This window comes from Cavia porcellus, unplaced genomic scaffold, assembly GCF_034190915.1.
Source record: "Cavia porcellus strain 051 isolate PalLab524CR breed Dunkin Hartley unplaced genomic scaffold, mCavPor4.1 scaffold_19, whole genome shotgun sequence".
Lineage (NCBI taxonomy): Eukaryota > Metazoa > Chordata > Mammalia > Rodentia > Caviidae > Cavia > Cavia porcellus.
In genome coordinates, this window is record NW_026947502.1 from 66,581,894 (window position 1) to 66,600,317 (window position 18,424).

Below are 18,424 nucleotides of genomic sequence, written 5' to 3' on the forward strand. Positions count from 1 at the left end.
TGATGCTGAGTGGGTAAAATTTTAAATCTTCTGGCCAGGGAAAGCTTAACTCACCAAAAGTGTGACTTCTGAAAAAAATTTTAAATAGAGATGTAATTACATACTATGAAATTCATCACATTAAAGAATCCAATTCAGGGTTTTTAGGATATTCACTGGGTTGTGCATCATTGCCAATACCTAATTCAAGGACATTTTAAAAATCACAAATGGAGCCTTTTTGGGTAAAGACCTGATGATGGAATCTCTACCTGCTCCTCCTTATGCACTGGAGGCTGCCCTAGGAGGTCACATCACCAGGCTTCCCAGGAGGCCAGCCAGCACAGGTTAGGAACCCCAAAGGGGAGCAGGGGAGGGGTAGAGGGTCCATGGGGGTGTGGATTGGTCATCTGCCTATCACTGTGACAAAACACCTGACATAATCAACTTAAGAGGAGAAAAGATTTATTTTAGATCACAGTCTTGGAGGTTTCAGCCCATGCTTGCTTGGCCTGCTGCTTTGGGTGTGGGGCAAGGCAGCACCTCATGGTGGGGACAGGCGGCAGAGAGAGTTGTCAGCCCAGAAGGAAAGAGAGAGAGAGAGAGACTGGTGGCAGAGGTGGGGCACCAATAGTCCCCTCAGTGTCATGCCCCCAGTGACCTAACTTCTCTCCACTGGGTTCCATCCCTTAAAGTTTCCACCATCTTCCCTAACAGGCTGGCAACTGCGCCTCTGGGGGTCACTCAGACCTAACCCACAGCAGGGTCTTTCCTCTTCTAGCCTCTTCCATGGGAATCTCCGTCCCCACAGCATGGGCCGTGCTCTCCTCTCACAGCATCCGGGGCTTTTCTTCTCTGTCACTTTAAGCCTTGAGGTTGACTCCCCCTCTTTCCCACGGGTGTTGCAGGCTCCCAATGGTCTCCCTGTCCCTGGCACACTGCTATTGATAGTCCATCTAGTACACTCTTGACGAGTTCCTACCCAGGCAGAGTTCTTCCTGCAGACTCAGCTCAGGCTGAACTCGTTGTGTTGAAAATGCTGTTGCCACCACAGCACAGGCTATGGCTTGGTTGGGAGGTGGAGGATGGTAGGGTGTTTAGGCCGTGTGGGTGGAGACTCCTGAACAGATTGTGCAGGTACTTGGGAGTGAGTTCTGACTTTTGCAAGACTGGACTGCTTACCGAAGAGTGGGTTGTTAAAAACAAGGTCACCCCCTGTGTTTTGTCTTTTTTCCGCATCTCCATATGCCCTCTTGCTTTCTGCCATGACTTGAAGCAGTGCAAGGCTGAGCAGAAACCAGCAGTATGTGCTTGGACTTTCCAGCTTCCAGAACCATTAGCCAGAACAAACCTCTATTCTGTGTAAATTAACCAGCCTCAGTTTTAGCAACAGAAACAGACCAATATCCAACTGGTAGACCCCTGATGGAAACGAAGGAGCTGGTCATTCAGGAAGAAGGGCAGACAGAGCCCACAGAGGGAACTCAGGTCTCCATGTCAAAGTGCTGCAGTGGAGCACGCCTGACATGCCTTAGGGCAGCTAGGAGCCAGCAGGATGGTGACCTGGGAGAAGGGGTAGGTGTGAGTGAAGAGACGAAGAAAGCTCGTTCCATCTGCTGCTTCCCCTCCCCTTCTCCCTTTAAATCCAACTAGGTTAAGTTTTAACTTCCTAAAGGCCATAAAACAAAGGCCTGAGGTACTAGCTCCTGACATCCTGGGTCTTCCCTATCTGGTAGCCCCGTCACAAATTGTGTTAATTGCATCAGATTGTATTAGATTGTACATTCTTCACAGAAATAGCTTCGTTTATATCATAGTAATACCTGTAACTGTAAATGTGTGTCTTCCTTTTTCCCTGGGTAAAAGATTGATATGTTAATCAATGCTCTCTTCTGTAAAGAATTGTAAAATCTTACCCAATTGATATGTTAACCATTGTTGCCCTCTACAAATAGAAAGGTTGTGGTGCTAAAGTAAGGTAATTATGTCAGGAAACTCAGAGATAAAGTCTGCTGACTATGCTAATCAAGATTGGAAAGTATGTCAGAACCAAGCCACACAGGAGCTAGGTGACCTAAAAATAAGCTGTGCAAAACAAGACAGTTAATCAACTCTGACCCACTGGTCGCCCCTCATGATCTGACCAATCACAAATGGACAAATCACCAACTGTTCTGCTCTAACTGCTATGATTGGCTTCTGTAACAATGCTTGCTTGCTTTGCGGTTTTCATCCTTAAAAACACCAGCCTTGCCCCAACTCAGGGTTCTCCGTTTCCACCTGTTTGGAGGACCCCGTGTACACGGAATAATAAAAACCCCATTGTTTTTACATGAGAGCGAGGCCCTTGGAGTCTTCCTCGCGACACCGGTCTAACATTTTGGAGGCCCCAGCGAGATCAAACTGAGAAGAGACCTCCTCGCAGAGGGAGACCCCAACGGCACCTCTCTGGGGTAAGTAGTACGGCCAGTTTTTGTTTACTTTCATTTTGGATCGATCCGCCATTTCCTTTCGCCCCAGGCCGAACTCCGGCTCTACTTCACGGGCAAATTCTGTTCTTGGGTGATCGGGGGACGCCCCACACGGTTTTCCGTGACTCACCGTCTGCGATAGGATTTTCCTATCGATCTGGGGAATTTCATTCCCAATCTGTGGTCCGTCTGGGCCAATCTGGGGAATTTCATTCCCAATCTGTGGTCCGTCCGGGCCAATCTGGAGGCACCCCCTAAGGTGACTCGTTTGATGTGAAACTAATGCGTGAGAGTGAGGTGGCCGGCCTGTTTGTCCTGTGTGTTGTGACTGTTGTGATCGGTTATTTGTTGTGTCGCGCGTACGCTAACCACTCTTTGTCTTCAGAACACCATGGGACAAACGACATCGTCCCCATTGTCCCTCACCCTCGACCATTGGTCGGAGGTTCGAGAGAGGGCTCACAATCTCTCCTTTCAGGTTAAAAAAAGTAAATGGCAGACTTTCTGCTCGTCTGAGTGGCCCACATTCTCCGTGGATTGGCCACCGGAGGGGACTTTCCACCTTCCCCTCATCTTAGCAGTTAAGAACATCATCTTCCGCCCTGGACGAGAGAGCCACCCCGACTGGGTCACCTACATCTTGGTATGGCAGGACCTCAGGGAGGAGCCCCCACCGTGGGTAAAACCCTTCCTTCCTCCGCCCTCTCCTTGGTTGCCTGTTTAAACTTGTTACTAACTTAGGGGCTTGTTGCCCATTTCTGTTGCAGGATCCATATGGCTTATTAGATTCAAGGTTCATGATAAGAAAAATTATTTCCTTTAGCTGACCAAACTGTGCAAGAAGCTCCCTTCATTTGTGTCTTTAATGTTGAGGCGCCTTGTTTAATATGTAAGACTTCAATTGATTGCTTGCAACCTCAGCATGCCTTTTAAAAGGAGTATTTTTTTCTCTCTGGTGAAAATGTAAACATGTGCACATATATATGTATATCTATGGTTGTTAAGAGTCATGTCAACTTTGCCAAGTAAAAACCAGGCGGTACTATATTTGAGCCAGTTAAAAGGTTACAGTTTTGTTTTTAAAATACAACATTTTTATGTGGTAAAAAGATATAAAATAAGCATGTTTTAGACTACTAAAAGGTGACTTCAAGGGTTTTGTTGAGAGTTTTGATGTTGTCTGAGAAGTGAGAAAAAAGGTAATTGACTGGTAATAGTAAAAAGAGGGACAAAGAGAGTGGTCTTCAAGTAAAGGTGTCTGGCTATGCCAGAATGTAGAAAAAGATTAAAGCTTAGTTTGAGAGGTATTATTGTAAGTTGTAGAAGGCTCAAGAGGATGTGAATTTTATTTGTCTTGGTTTATAGTACTACAAATAACAGGTTTGACAAAAAGTAAATGTGTTCAGAATTTGACAGTATTAGATCAGTTTTGGTAAAAGTATACATAAGATTGTACTTTGCTGCAAAATGTTTTCATTAAAATGAGATTATAGGTGATATTAAAAATAAGATACAAGTTCTTACATGTGCTGTGAACATCTGGGAGATTATGCAGCACAATTTTGTTACCTATGAAAAAGCCCTTTTTGTTAAAAATATAATTTTAATAAAATAATGGCCTGTCACGTGACACCCTTGGACAAAAAACAGTGTGCCATCCAGATGAAGCCGGCTCTCTGATCCGGAATGCCAAAACCATGTTCTCCTTTTGTGCCACCCTGACTGGACGTCCAGAGGTAAGGAGGTTTCCCAATATTGCCAGTTGTTCTCTTTGTAACTCAGTCGGCCCCACATGTTAGACAAAAATTACAAAGGTTTGAGAGGTTTAAGAAAATGCCCCTCAGCCAGTTAATAGAGATAGCACAAAAAGGTCTTTGAGAACTAAAAAATTTACAAAAAGATAGCCAAGGTGTTAAAATTGCTCTATGAGAAAAAAACTTTTAAAAAACAGACGAGAGTTTCTGGGGGCAGTTGGATACTGTAGGCTAAATTTTACTGAAAAGCTTGCCTCTATATGACTGACTCTCATAAGGGAGAAACTCAAAATTCGCTGAACTGGACTGATAAATGTAAACAGGCCTTCCAACAGCTCAAGCGGGCCTTGACAGAGGCCCCAGCCCTGGGACTCCCTGACGTTACCAAGCCTTTCATCTTGTTCATAGATAAACTCAGGGACATTGCCAAAAGAGTCCTAACTCAGGACATTGGCCCTTGAAAGAGGCCTATAGCCTACCTCTCCAAAAGACTTGATCCAGTAACAGGAGTATGGCCCCCTGCCTAAGAATACTAGCTACTGTGACAATGTTACTTAAGGAGACAAAGAAACTCGCTTTGGGCAAGTGATTTCTGTGGTAACCTCTCACAGTTTAGAGACTCTTATCAAAACCCCTCCTAAAAAAAGGCTCTCAAATGCCAGAATTCTACTGTCAAGCCCTGCTTCTAGACCCAGAGTTAATGATATTCAAGACTTCTTCAGCTTTAAACCCAGCCACCCTTATGCCTGATGATGATCCGGAGGAACAAAGGACACCTCTCTCCATGAGTGCGCTGACATCCTTGAACTGCAGCAGAACCTACAGGCTGATCTTACTGACCAGCTTTTGGGAAATGCCGACAACTGTTCGATGAAAGCAGCTTCATCCAAAACGGCAAACGAGTGGCCGGGGCAACAGTGACCGCCGAAAAGGAGGTACTCTGGGTTAAGCGGGTAGAGTCTGGCACTTCTGCCCAAAAGGCGGAGCTTGTTGCTTTGACTGAGAGGCTAAAACTAGCCACGGAAAAGAGGGTAAACATTTTTTTTTACTGAAGACATCCCTTTGCTACTGTACATATACGGGGAAGCCATCTAAAAATGCTCCACAGATTCTAGATTTGCTGGCAGCTGTCTGGCTGCCTCAATGGGTTGCTATTCCTCACAAGGCTCACCCAACCAGAGATGAAAAATAGCAACCACATCAGAGGGGTCAACCAAGAAAGTAACTGCTCTGATACTAGTCCTCTGACCTTGTCAGAACTAGTCTACACAAAGAAAGACCTACAGTTGGCATCTCAACTTGGAATAAAGTCTCCCACCCCAAGGGGCTAATACCAGTTACCTGTATTACCAGTAACAAGTACTGTTACTAGAGGCACTAGGGTGGGAGCTGTTTCACCTTACAGAATTGTTCAGAACTCAGTATTTTATTCCAAAACTCTACAAACTGACCACCTCTTCGAGCTCCAGATGCCCACAGTGCTTGTTAGTCAACTCAGCCAAGAGCTCTGTGTTGGAGACCACCCGACATCAAGAAATTGTTCCAGGAGAACATTGGGAAATAAACTTCATAGACATGGTAAAACTTAATTTACAGGGACACCGCTATCTCTTGGTATTAATAAACACTTTTACTGGCTGGGTAGAGGCTTTCCCTACTAAATCTGAGTCAGCCTTAGTGGTAGTTAAAAGGCTATTACATGAGATCTTACCTTGATTTGGCCTCCCACTATCAATGGGGTCCGATAATGGCCTGGCTTTCATAGCCCGAGTCACCCAAAAGTTAGCCCAGGCATTAAAGATTAATTAAAACTCCACTGTGCCTATCAGCCACAAAGCTCAGGACAAGTAAAACGTATGAACCAAAGTCTCAAGGACATTTTAGCTAAGCTGTCTTCAAAAACTGGCGATAATTGGATGAGCCTTCTTCCCTTTGCACTGTTAAGAGCTAGATATACCCCATATGTTTCCAAAATTTCCCCCTTTAAAGCCATGTTTGGGAGGCCCCCGCCATTGGTTCCAAGATTGTCAGAAGACAAATTAGCTAAAATTACTAATTGAGATCTTAAGTCCCTGCAGACACTCCAACCTGTGTTGGCCTGGATCCACCAGCTGTTTAGACAAAAACACTTGGACCTGCCTTCAAAGACCAAGGCCTCAAGGACTCCAGTCTTGGTTCGATGTCATCACCATGACTCCCTCGAACCCCACTGGGAAAGACCTTTCACCGTGGTGCTCAGTACCCCCACTGCCATCAAGGTAGCAGGAAAAACTGCGCGGATTCACTACACTCATGTAAAGCCACTGAAAACAGCAGACAACGAGGGACATACTCAGTGGACTACACAACAGACTGGTAACCCTTAAAGTTAAAAATTGACTAAAGCATAGTTAGATTATGCTGGTCATGAACTGTTTTAGCTTGCTTGTTTTGATTTTAATAACATTAATGCCGACCTTGCATGGCGGCTTTGGTCCCCCTGTAAACAAAAAAAAACAATTGTTAAAGATCTTTGTATGGGAGCCCCCTTTAAAAAATGTAAAACGGAATTCTCCCCTATCTCCTTCCCTTGATAAGACCATTAGTGACCTTAATCCTAATCCTAGCCATTGTCCCTTGCCTCATTAACTGGATTACCCAATTCATAAGGGGACAAGTCTCTCAGGTCAAATTAATGGTCATACGTCACCAATATGAACCCCTAGCTACAACAAACCTCTAAGATTAGAGGTCATCCAAAAAAAAGGGGGGGGGAAATGAAGAGACGAAGAAAGCTCGTTCCATCTGCTGCTTCCCCTCCCCTTCTCCCTTCAAATCCAACTAGGTTAAGTTTTAACTTCCTAAAGGCCATAAAACAAAGGCCTGAGGTACTAGCTCCTGACATCCTGGGTCTTCCCTATCTGGTAGCCCCGTCACAAATTGTGTTAATTGCATCAGATTGTATTAGATTGTACATTCTTCACAGAAATAGCTTCGTTTATATCATAGTAATACCTGTAACTGTAAATGTGTGTCTTCCTTTTTCCCTGGGTAAAAGATTGATATGTTAATCAATGCTCTCTTCTGTAAAGAATTGTAAAATCTTACCCAATTGATATGTTAACCATTGTTGCCCTCTACAAATAGAAAGGTTGTGGTGCTAAAGTAAGGTAATTATGTCAGGAAACTCAGAGATAAAGTCTGCTGACTATGCTAATCAAGATTGGAAAGTATGTCAGAACCAAGCCACACAGGAGCTAGGTGACCTAAAAATAAGCTGTGCAAAACAAGACAGTTAATCAACTCTGACCCACTGGTCGCCCCTCATGATCTGACCAATCACAAATGGACAAATCACCAACTGTTCTGCTCTAACTGCTATGATTGGCTTCTGTAACAATGCTTGCTTGCTTTGCGGTTTTCATCCTTAAAAACACCAGCCTTGCCCCAACTCAGGGTTCTCCGTTTCCACCTGTTTGGAGGACCCCGTGTACACGGAATAATAAAAACCCCATTGTTTTTACATGAGAGCGAGGCCCTTGGAGTCTTCCTCGCGACACCGGTCTAACATGAGGAGGCCTGATCAGTGCAGATGCAGGTCTGCCTTATATAGGAACTGTAAAACCCCAAACACAAACCAAACAAAAACAAAACCCTGTGCTTCTCCCTGTAAGTTAGAAACCCACAGAGAAACACCTCTGTTTTTACCCTTTCCTTTTGCAGTTTCATACTCGTATTCATCACCTCATTGTCACAAAACAGCCAGCTGCTGCCAAAACATCACATGCAGGTTCACAGAGAAGATGGGACAAGGCTGTGTCTCACCCCTCTCCGTCAGCAGACAGAAGGTACAGACTGGGTCACACGGTCACCCTGAGCCACAAGGGCCTGGAAAGACGGGAACAAGGCTTGTCCGCACCGGTCTGCAGTCATGCTGGGTTGCCTGAGACTGTGTATCCTCATCAAGGAAGAATGGGAGGATGGGCATGTTGCGAGCAGCTCTGACTGCTTCACTGTCCTGGGCAATTAATGGGATTCTACAAAAAGCTGTCGGCGCAGGGCCTGGCATTCTGTCATCACTTGTGTGTTTGTTCCTTCTTATAATGGGGCTCATTGGAAACAGCTTTACTCCCAAGGCACTTTTTACAGGAAGCTGGCAAAAGGCACACTCCTTTTTTCAGAGGAGGAAACAAAGGTATACAAGCAGAGCCAAGACCTGGGCGAGAACTCAGAGGCAGAGCCCTGGGATCCAGAGCTTGCTCAGTCTTTCTGGTCTGGTGTAGTAGAATGAGCCTCCTTCCCCAGCCTCACAATCCACACCAACTACCAAGGCAGCCTTGGCTTTTTAGCTCTAAATTTTGTCATCTATACACAAAGAGTTGGGAAAGAAGATCACATAAGATGGTGAATGCAAGCCCGTGGTGTTCTACGCAAATGCAAGACACACAGTTGGCTTGGGGTTGGGAGGGTGCACACGCACACACCCACAAGATGCCAGCTGACCCACATATATCAGCAAAAGCAGATGGGTGAAGATCTCACACTCATACTCATTAAGATGCTGTGGACTGTCCGCCAAGACTGGCCCAGGGAACACAGAGAAAGGACTTGTCCAAGGAGAAGGAAGCATCATAGAGTAGCCTGCTCCCGAAAGCCGCTTCCTGATTAAAAGTTACCAGGCCCTGAGTTTCTCACATCTCCTTCTGGACCTGGATTCCAAGTTCTTTGAGCCTCAAACAAATAATAGAGTGAAACAAGCAAAAAGCAGTGGCACCGTTTATCTGAAAAAGTAAAAGTGAAGAATGAAGGAGAAACTGGCTGTAAGAGCAAGCTTGGGCCAAGTAAGGTAAAAAAAACCCAAAAAACAATAAAAGGACACGCTGGAGAAAACAGGTCCTGAGATGTGGTGCTGGGATCCTACACCTCAGGACAGCATCAGGTCTGGACTGCTCGAGCTCTCCTGCTCAAATTCTTGGGAGAGGTCCCTGTGCAGGGCTTGGGAACTGCTCTGTGCGTGTGTCTGGAGCTTGTAGTTAACAGGTGATGCCTGCTTCCCCAGCTGGCTTGGCCACGCCCTCTCTCCTGTGTCCCATAGCCAGAGCTCACCAGGTTCCCTCCCCATGTGGGGAGGCATGAACTGCACTGATTCCTCTAGAAACTGATGCCAAGACAATGGGCTTTTAAAAACTAAAGATGGCAAAAGTGACACTGGGCTGGGCAAATGTTGCAAGCACACACTCTCTTCTGTTTAGCAAAGCTTTGTCAGCTTAGGTCTTCAGTGGAATTGGGGGTTTGTCCAGAGGAAGTCATCACTTAGTGGAGAAAGTTGACCAAGCTGCTGCAAACAGAACAAAGGCACCAGAAGCTATCCAAGTCCACCCCAAGGAGAAACACCTGTTGGGATCAGGCCCTGGCCAATGGGAATCACCAGACTTAGCTCATCATGGCAAATCAGTAACAACTTGCTTCTCTCTTGGTGCTGGGAGCAGTAGCTTGGCCGCTGTCCTGATGGACTGCTGACTGCCTTCAGCCAAAGCCCCAGCTTGCCTGAAGATAAAGTGTTGTTTGGTTTTCTGATATTTGGCCCAATATCATTTCTGCTGCCCCTGGTGAACAGGTCCTATTATTCCATGTGAGAAACAGCCTCATGGCTTCTGGAAGCAGCGCTGGCCTGTGGGTAGGGTCACGCTGCCTGAGAGACTGGTCCCGGGGTACTTTCATTTTCAACATTCCACTCCTGACTGAGCAGTAAAATGAAGCTGAGGGGAAGAAGAGAGAGGAGGACAGGGAGGTCCTCTGAGCGAGACCGCTGGGCATTCTGGGAGGGCAGGATAAAAACGAATCAGTTTGGGGAATCCCTTGGAAATCAAAAGTCCTTCCTGCCTCCTATTTTGCTGCCTCCTTCACCTCGAATGTGTTCCTCCACAGCCACAGAATCAGAACCCTCAAGGGGTGAAGGCAGCCTGTGTGAGATGGTTCCCACCCGGGGAGTCAGGGTAAGCATCAGCCACAGCCAAGGCCTGTGGAAATGAGCCCCACAGGCCACATCGCCGGCTAAATTTGAAGAACGACACAAGTTTAAATTTAGAATTATTTAGTCATGGCTGGGTGTGGTGGCACATGCCTATAATCCCAGTATTTGTGAGGCTGAGGCAAGAGGATCACTGAGAGTTTGAGGCCAGCCCGGGCTACAAAGTGAGTTCAAGTCCAGCCTGAGCTACATAGCAAAACCTTGCCTCAAAAAGACAGACCAAAATAAATAAATAAATAAATAAAAATAAAAATAAAATGTTATTTAGCCATACCCTTGTAATGAGGTTCTCCAACCCAGCTGTGTTAAAAATGCTGGGGCCTATCCCAGGCAGCACAAGGTTCTAGAAACATGGCTTTAGAAAGAGATTTGCTTCATTTGGAGGAGAAAAATACAAAAGTTTTCTGGTCTTTCTTGAATTAGAGATATCAGCATTTTGCAGATAGTGCCTTTTCTCTCTTAATGACCTTGAGCCCCGTTCCTGCCATCTGCTGTGGGGCAGCACCAGCTCTTGCCCTCCAGTTCCAACGCCCCTTGGGTGTCCCTCCGAAGGCAGGGGCAGAGGACCCTGCTGTGCCTCAGGGACGCAGTCACAGCCGGAAAGGCAGCACGTGAGAGTGGCCAGTACTCACTGAAAGTGTTCAAAGGATCTCTCAGTACATCTGAGCTCAACGTTACTGAGACCCACAGAGAAGGCACTTCCTCCTAGTCACGTCGCACTCAGGAAAGAGCCAAGACCAGGGAGCCCTGGACTGCAGCATGCTCCACAGTGTAGGAGGTGGCATCAATGAACATTTATTGTCCCCTCCTTGGGTCAGGCAAGTCAGCATGAAGACAAAATCCGTCATGAGCAGATGCGAGAGGGACTCTTGGGCCATTATGGAAGACAGTGACACTCAGATGGGCAGGACTTTCCCGGCCCCTGGGATGTCGGAAGGACATGGATGGGGAAGGAGTTCCAAAGAAGCATGCAAAGGAAAAGCATTTGAGTCAGAAAGATGAGGAATTAGAGACTTTAATCTGACCTGGGACCACAGAGGGACACAGTGGCTGAGGGCGGAGACCCCACTGTTGCTTACCAAACCTCTGACTCAACTTTCTCCTCACTAGAACTAAGGGCAGGATGGCTGCTCCACCCTCAGGATGTGGGACGTGTATGAGACATCTCTCCAAGGGCCCAGATCAGGCACATACTCAGTACGTCTGCGGCTGCAGTGGCTGTCCTTGTCATCATCTCCATCACTGTACCTGCGGCTCCGTCTCCTGTGATGCAGATAGCCAGTCTCACTGCAAGGACGTCAGCACCAGTGTCCTCAGGCTGGCATGGTGACATCCATGCAGTGTTTTCTCCTTTTGCACAGGAAAATTAGCAGTATGGTGAGGACAGGAAAGGCATTCACTGGTCCTGATGGAGCCGCACAGCCCTAAGCTCAGCCTGAGGCACATCTCCCAGCCCAAGCTGTGTCCTCACTTCAGGGAAAAGGAAGGGCCAGAGGGCCTGCTGATAATGACAAGTCTGCTCAGGCTCATGGGAAGGTGGTTTCAGGGTGCCCTGGGTCTCTGTCCTTCTGTTTGACCCTCTATTTCCCACTTCAGTCCTTCCTTCAGAAAACTCCATGGATCCCGTGTTCCCCGGACCTATCTCTGCAGACCGTCCTCTGGACCCTCCTGCCTCAGTGTCTCCTTCCCAGCCCTGCTGGTGTTTCCTGCTCCTCCCCTCCCGTGCTCCTTCTCTTCTGTTTCTGTGTTTCTCGCAGCCCTTCCTTTCAGCATCACTTGGGAAGTCATTGGCTCAGCACCATTTCAGGCGGGGTGCCACCGTGCACCTCAGAGCGAGCGGATCTCTGCAGACTCAGAGCCTCGTGGGGCAGTGGTAATTTCTTGGCCCAAAGGAGCCCACTGTTTGCTGAGTTCACACCACAACACACACATACACACATACACCCACCTACACACACACACACACACACACACACACCAGTGCAAGAGGCCAGAGAGGGAGCATCTAGCCCCAGATCTTTGCTGCCTAGATACTGTTGTGACTAAGTCTGACTAAGCCTGACGAGAAGCTCAAACATTCTGTGTCACAAGGTCCAAAGACTAATGAAGGGTAGAGTCTACCCTGGCCCTCTCTTTAAGGAGCTTAGATCCATCAAGAGTGTCCTAAATATGCTGTGAATTTGGGGCTGGACATGGAGTATTAACATTTCAAGCCAAAAGTAACAGAAAACTGCACCTTGATTGACTTAAATAATAAGAATAATGTCCCAAAAGAAGGCTACGATAGGCTGCCCAGGGCTTGTTAGTGCAGTCGGACAAAGACGTTGCCACGTCGAAGATCCGTGTACCTTCCACTTTTCTTCCCAGTCATTGTAGGAGGACTGCTGGCTTCCTGGTCATACAAGATCTCCGTTTGTTCCAGGGGTTGCATCCTGGCAGGATTGTTTGTTCCTGTATCTCTCCTTTAGCTGTGAAGGTCACCCACTGCAGAAACCACCCAGCAGGCTTCTTTTCACTTGGCTGCAGCCGGCTGGCCTGAAGGAGGCCTGTGGATGGGGACTATCAGGATTAACGTCAGTCACTCGTGGTCTCCTTCTTGGGCTGGTGCTGAAGTCCACCTCTTCAGAGGAACATGACCACACAAAGGATCCTGAGGCCCAAGGTCTGCTGCAATGGAGGGGGTGGTGGACCCTTGCTCCACGCAGTCTACACTGTCTGGGTGCCTTCAAGGTGTGCCTGAGACCTGTGAGCACCCCCTTCCCCTACCCAGGGCTGAAGGCAAGGGCCCAGGTGTAACCTCCATAGCACCAGCTGTCAAGAGGAAAAAGGGGCGGAAGCCCTGGGTGCTCTCTGTGTCCGGATTGTTCTTCCCCACATACAAGGAAGCCCCCTCCTCTGTCCCCTCCAGGTCTTTTTCACCAGTTTCCTTCTGAGCGAGAACTTCCTCCTGATTATGTCAAAAATGCCTTGCCTACCAGGTGGGGTGCCGTGCACCTGTAATCCCAGCTACTCAGGAAGACTGTAAATTCAAATTCAACTTTGCACGACCCTGTCTCAAAAGAACATAAAACAGTATTTGGGGATAAAGCCGAGCACCTGGGTTCAGCCCTCAGTGCTTCAATCAATCAATTGATCAATCACTAGAAAAAGGCATCCTTGTTTGGGCCCAGCGGGACTTGCTCTTCCCTCTCCTTGGTGTTTCTCTCTGACTTATTACGTACTATGCTCAACTCTCTTGCCTAGTCAGTACCCATCTTCTTCCCTCAAGGGCAAACTACTACTTTTCTCACTGCTCGAATCCCAGTGCTTAGATCAACACCTGACATATAGTAAGTGTTCAATAAGTACTTGCTGAATAAGTAAAACCTGGTTGCTTATGGCTCTATAGTAAGAAATCCTAGCTTCCTTCTCGGAGTCCCTAAAATCTTTGAGACTTCCTAAGCCCTGGGATGCTAGAAGCATCGTTCATTCTAACATGTTGGTCTTTGATCTCAGCTCCTGACACGGATCTCAAATATTCCTTGGAAGTTTCCAGGAGCATCCTCTGTTGCAATGAGGCAATTCTTGGTAGACTCCTGTGGAGTCACAAAAAGACCAAGCCAGGAACCACATCCCTACCGTCAGGGGGCAGAAGGAGGACCTGGACCTTGAATTCCTGGTTATCGTGCCTATGTGATAGTCATTGATAAAAATTCCTGACGATGAAAGATTTTCCAGATTGGTGAGCAGATCCATGCTTCAGGACTCCAGTTCCACAGAGACAGGTGCTCCTGGGCTCGGGACCCTCCCATATTGGCTCTCTGTGTGCCTCTGAATCCAGCTGAATCATTTGTCATAGTCATAGCCTTCTTTTATAAGCCATCTTTTATAAAAAAATCAGCAACTGTGTGAACTGGCCCAAGTAATAACCAAACCTAAAGAAGGTGTCACAGGACCCTCCCCCCAATTTACAACTGAGTCCAAAAGTAGTTTGGAAAACCCAAGAACTCACCATCCATAACTGACAACTGAAAAAGGGTTTGGCGATCACATGGGACCAAGCCCTTATCCTGTGGGTCTGTACCCCCTGCACATGATCAGGCCCCAAACTGAACAGCGCCATTGGGTAACTGAGCAGAACTGAATGGCTGGTGTGCAGTGTAGACCTGATCAGTGTAGGACCTATTATCGTCCCCCTACACTGATGTCTGTGAAGAATTCTGGATGCTGAAAGTGACGTGAGGGTGTAGTGACAAAGAGCTTGTTTTTCCTATACACACATCCGAGGAGTTTGTGGAGAATGGAGTCCTAGGTCTTGCCCAGACCTTCTGAGTGTGAGTCCCTGAGGAGTGAGTCTCTGCATCTCCTCAGGTGTCCCTAGCTGCTGAGGTGTGGGAGCCTTGCCTCCTGGCTTCCTCCATGTGCAAGTCAGAGGTCCTGGGTGGAGGCACAAGGAAGGGAGGGCTGAGCCATCTTGGAACTGGCAAGTTGTAGAGGAACCTACAGTTCTGTGCAAACCACTGGCCTGTGTCAAACGCCAGGATAAACGAAGAGTTTTAGAAAGTTGTGGGCTTGGTGGATCGGACATCTACCCATGCCCGATGCAAAGTGATGTGACCAGGATGTAGGCAGGGAAAGGACAGTCATTTTGCAAGGCAGGGCCATGGGGGAACTTGTGTGTACATTTTGACGGGAGCTGGTAGCTGGGCATCATGAAGGACAACACAGTGAGGAGAGGGGGCAAGTGAGCTACATTACAGCAAGAAGGACAAGCAAAAATGCAACACTAGGTGGGGAGAAGCGGAATCTGATTCATACCGCAGTATTATTGAAAATAAAAGTATATGCTTGGCCTAGGTAAAGACCTCTTAAAATGCAAAAGTCACTAATAGTAAGAGTGAACTAGTAGTATACATCAGTAAAATTAAGAACTCTTGTGACAGTGTAAAGAAAAGAATGAAGAAAGTGAAGCGGCCAGTGATAGAAGTTATTTTTTCGTATGTCCAATAAATGCTTCCTAATGTTCAAAATGCGTAAAGAACTAAAGCAAATCAACATGGAAAAGCAAATAGCCCAATTAAAAATGGACAAAAAAACACAATGAAGCATTTCACAGAACACCGCATATGAAAACCAATCTCCACATCTGCAGGGAGTGTGCTCAGTACCCTGAATTAGTGGAGAAATGCAGACTAAGTCAGAGTGAGAAACCGTACCTCTTCCCCAGCAGGATGACTGGAAAAGACAAGACTGGCAGCATCTTGCTTCGGTACCCACGGGGCTCGCGGGCTGCTGGAGGAAGTGCATCAGGGAGGGGCAGCGCCTGTGGTTGGGGGAGCCATGGTTCCACCCCCAAAGAGGTAAGCCAGGCTCTGCCTCGAGCCTTCACAGCCACTACATTCATGAGAATCAAATCTTGGAAAAATCAAAGGCCTATCAACAAAAGGGCCAGTAATTCAAATGTTCATCCAACTGAATACTGTAATGTTCATACAACTGTACCACAGCAATAAAAAAATGAACTTAATGACCAATGAAAGAAAGATAAGAAAGATTTCAAGACTAGTAACTCCATTATGTGAAATTAAAGAAGGAAATCTGAGGTAGTGGGAGTCAGGACAGCAGTATCTCTGGGGTTAATTTTGACTAAGGAGGAGCCCATAGCACTGCTGGAGCTGATATTGTTTGGTCTTCACCTGGGTGGTCAGTTAGCACGTGAACCCAGGTGCATGTGCATGGCTGTTTATAAAATTCACTAAGTTGTGCACTTAGGGTTCTGTATACCTTACTGTACACATGTCAAACTCCAAAAAATAAAAATAAGCTCATGCAAGGCAACAATCCACTTTTCATGAGAACCTCCACTAATAAAAAAGAACATCTTGGACAAAATAGAAAGGTTGTGGATGTTGGTGATGTGAGTGGGGTACAGATATAAAAAGGAGGAAATGAAGAAAATTAAAGGGGTCCTTGTCCAAAGCAATGACAAAGGTTTACGTAAACTAAAGCATAGGATTAATTCAGTTTTTTGTGTATGCAAGATGTGAGGATGAAGAAACAAAAGAGCAAAGAATGCCAACTACTGAGGCAGCTGTCATGGCAGAAGGTCCAGGGCCAGAGAAATGAATTGGTGAACACTGTGGGCTCCCTGGGGCCGACACAGGACGTCTTCCTTGGCCCATGTATGAGTCAGCTTTGTGTCGCTGTAAAGAAATATCTACACAGGCTACTTAGGAAGTATAAAGAGGTCTACTTTGACTCCTGGTTCTGGAGATTCAGGTCCAACATGGAGGTAGCCCCATTGGTTCGGGCTCTGGCAAGCGGGGCACAAGTCAGGAAGCAGAGGGAGCCTGGGAGCCAGTAGTCCCCCTGGTCTCCTTAGAGGCCACACCCGTAATGGCCTAAGGATATCTCACTAGACCCCCGTCTTCTAAAGGTCCACAGTCCCTCCAAATACCTCCACCCCCAGGGCCATTGAGAGACACTTGTGAAAACCACTGTGGCCAGGAGCAAGCACAGGCCACCTGATATGCTCAGTATCAGAAATGGAATCCAAGGGGCTGGGGATTTAGCTCAGCGGCATAAGCGCCTGCCTTACAAGCAGGCAGTCATGAGTTCGATCCCCGGTACTGATAAAAAGGAAAAAGACAAAAAAAAAAAAAAAAAAAAAAAAAAAAATGGAATCCAAGACAGTGACCAAAGAAAATCAGACAGAGCTCCCATGTCTGGTTATTTGGGGCAAATCTCCCTGTGCTGCTGGGGTCCTGGCCCTTAAGCTAGCTCTACCTGCTCAGCTTTCCTATTCCCTACTATGCACATCTCCAGGTCCAGTTTGGTTGCAGTGAACTTCTAGTACGGTTTGTGTTCTCCAGAAATCCCCGCTGCTGGCTAGTGGGCCATAATCCCCCACTGAAAAACTGCATCAGCCACAGTCCTAGTAAGACACCGTTTGTCCAGGAAAGATCCCTGATTTGTGGAATTTCAGTAACAACTGTTTTGAGTTGAACATGTCCCCTTCTAAACTCTTACGCTGAGGTCCTAACCTACAGGTTAGGCTCCCCAATTATGACCTGATTGTGGCCTCATTTGAACACAAGATTGTCACAAATGTCATTAGTTCATAGAGTGGGACCTTAATCCAACAGAACTGGTGTCCTTACAGAGAGAGAAAATTTAGACACAGATACACGAAGAGAGACATGTGGTGTGATGATAAAGGAGAGACTGGTGACACTGCTGAGCCAAGGAACAGTGAGCATGTGGCAAAGCAGAGTCCTCCTTGCTGGCCTCCAGTGGAACCAGCCAGGCCAACTTCTCCATTTGGACTTCCGGCCTCTGGAGCTGTGAGCTAATAAATTTCCGCCGTCTAAGGCCCTTCGTTAGTGCAGCCCCTGCAGGCTAAGCAGCAGCCTGACCCAGGTGTAACCTGCCCTCTTTCTGGGCTTTAGCTCTTCCCACGACATCCTCCCCACCCCACACGTAGCAGAAGCATGCAGGATGCCCACTTTAAAGGCTGAAGTGGCGCAGAGGGGTGTGCAGTGGGGGTCCTGTGAGGTGACGTGAACACGCCCTGCCTCCTTTTGGCTTCGGAATACCCACTGAGCACCGCTGGTGGGAGCCAAGCCACAGGGGATGAGGCTTGGGGATGCCTGGGATGGAGCTGGCAGAGGTTTGTGGTGAAGGAGGTCAGAGACTGCTGGGAACCTACGAGGGAGTGTGTGGGTGTACACGTGTGTGTGCACATGAGTGTGCACATGCGTGCTTGGGTGTGTGTATGTGCCTGAATGTGTGTGATATGTACATGGGCATGTGTGGATGTATGTGTGTGCAACTGTGCGTCTACTTGTGTTTTGAAGAGACAGAAAAATTAATGAACAAAGCCAGGGGAGTTGCTCAGCAGGGGAACTGGTTCTTTAATGAGCCCAAAACTCCTGCTTCCTTCCTCCAGGCTGGCTGTGAACCTTTCTTAATTAATGCCTGTAGAAAGCTTTCAGATGCTGTTAAGAGGAGCAGCAGCTTTATAAATATATGCAGATTTCTCAAGGTTGACTAAGCCTTAGACTCCTGGGGGGAGGAGAGAGAACTGTGCTATTTTGGGGGAAGGCCCCAAGTCAAAGAAGGTGGCTGTAGGAGGGACACCATGCTTTGGGGTCTGATTCCACCATTCACTAGTGGCTTTCCCTGGGGAAATTTACAGCCCCTCTCTGGACCAGTATCTTCCTCAGTGAGCT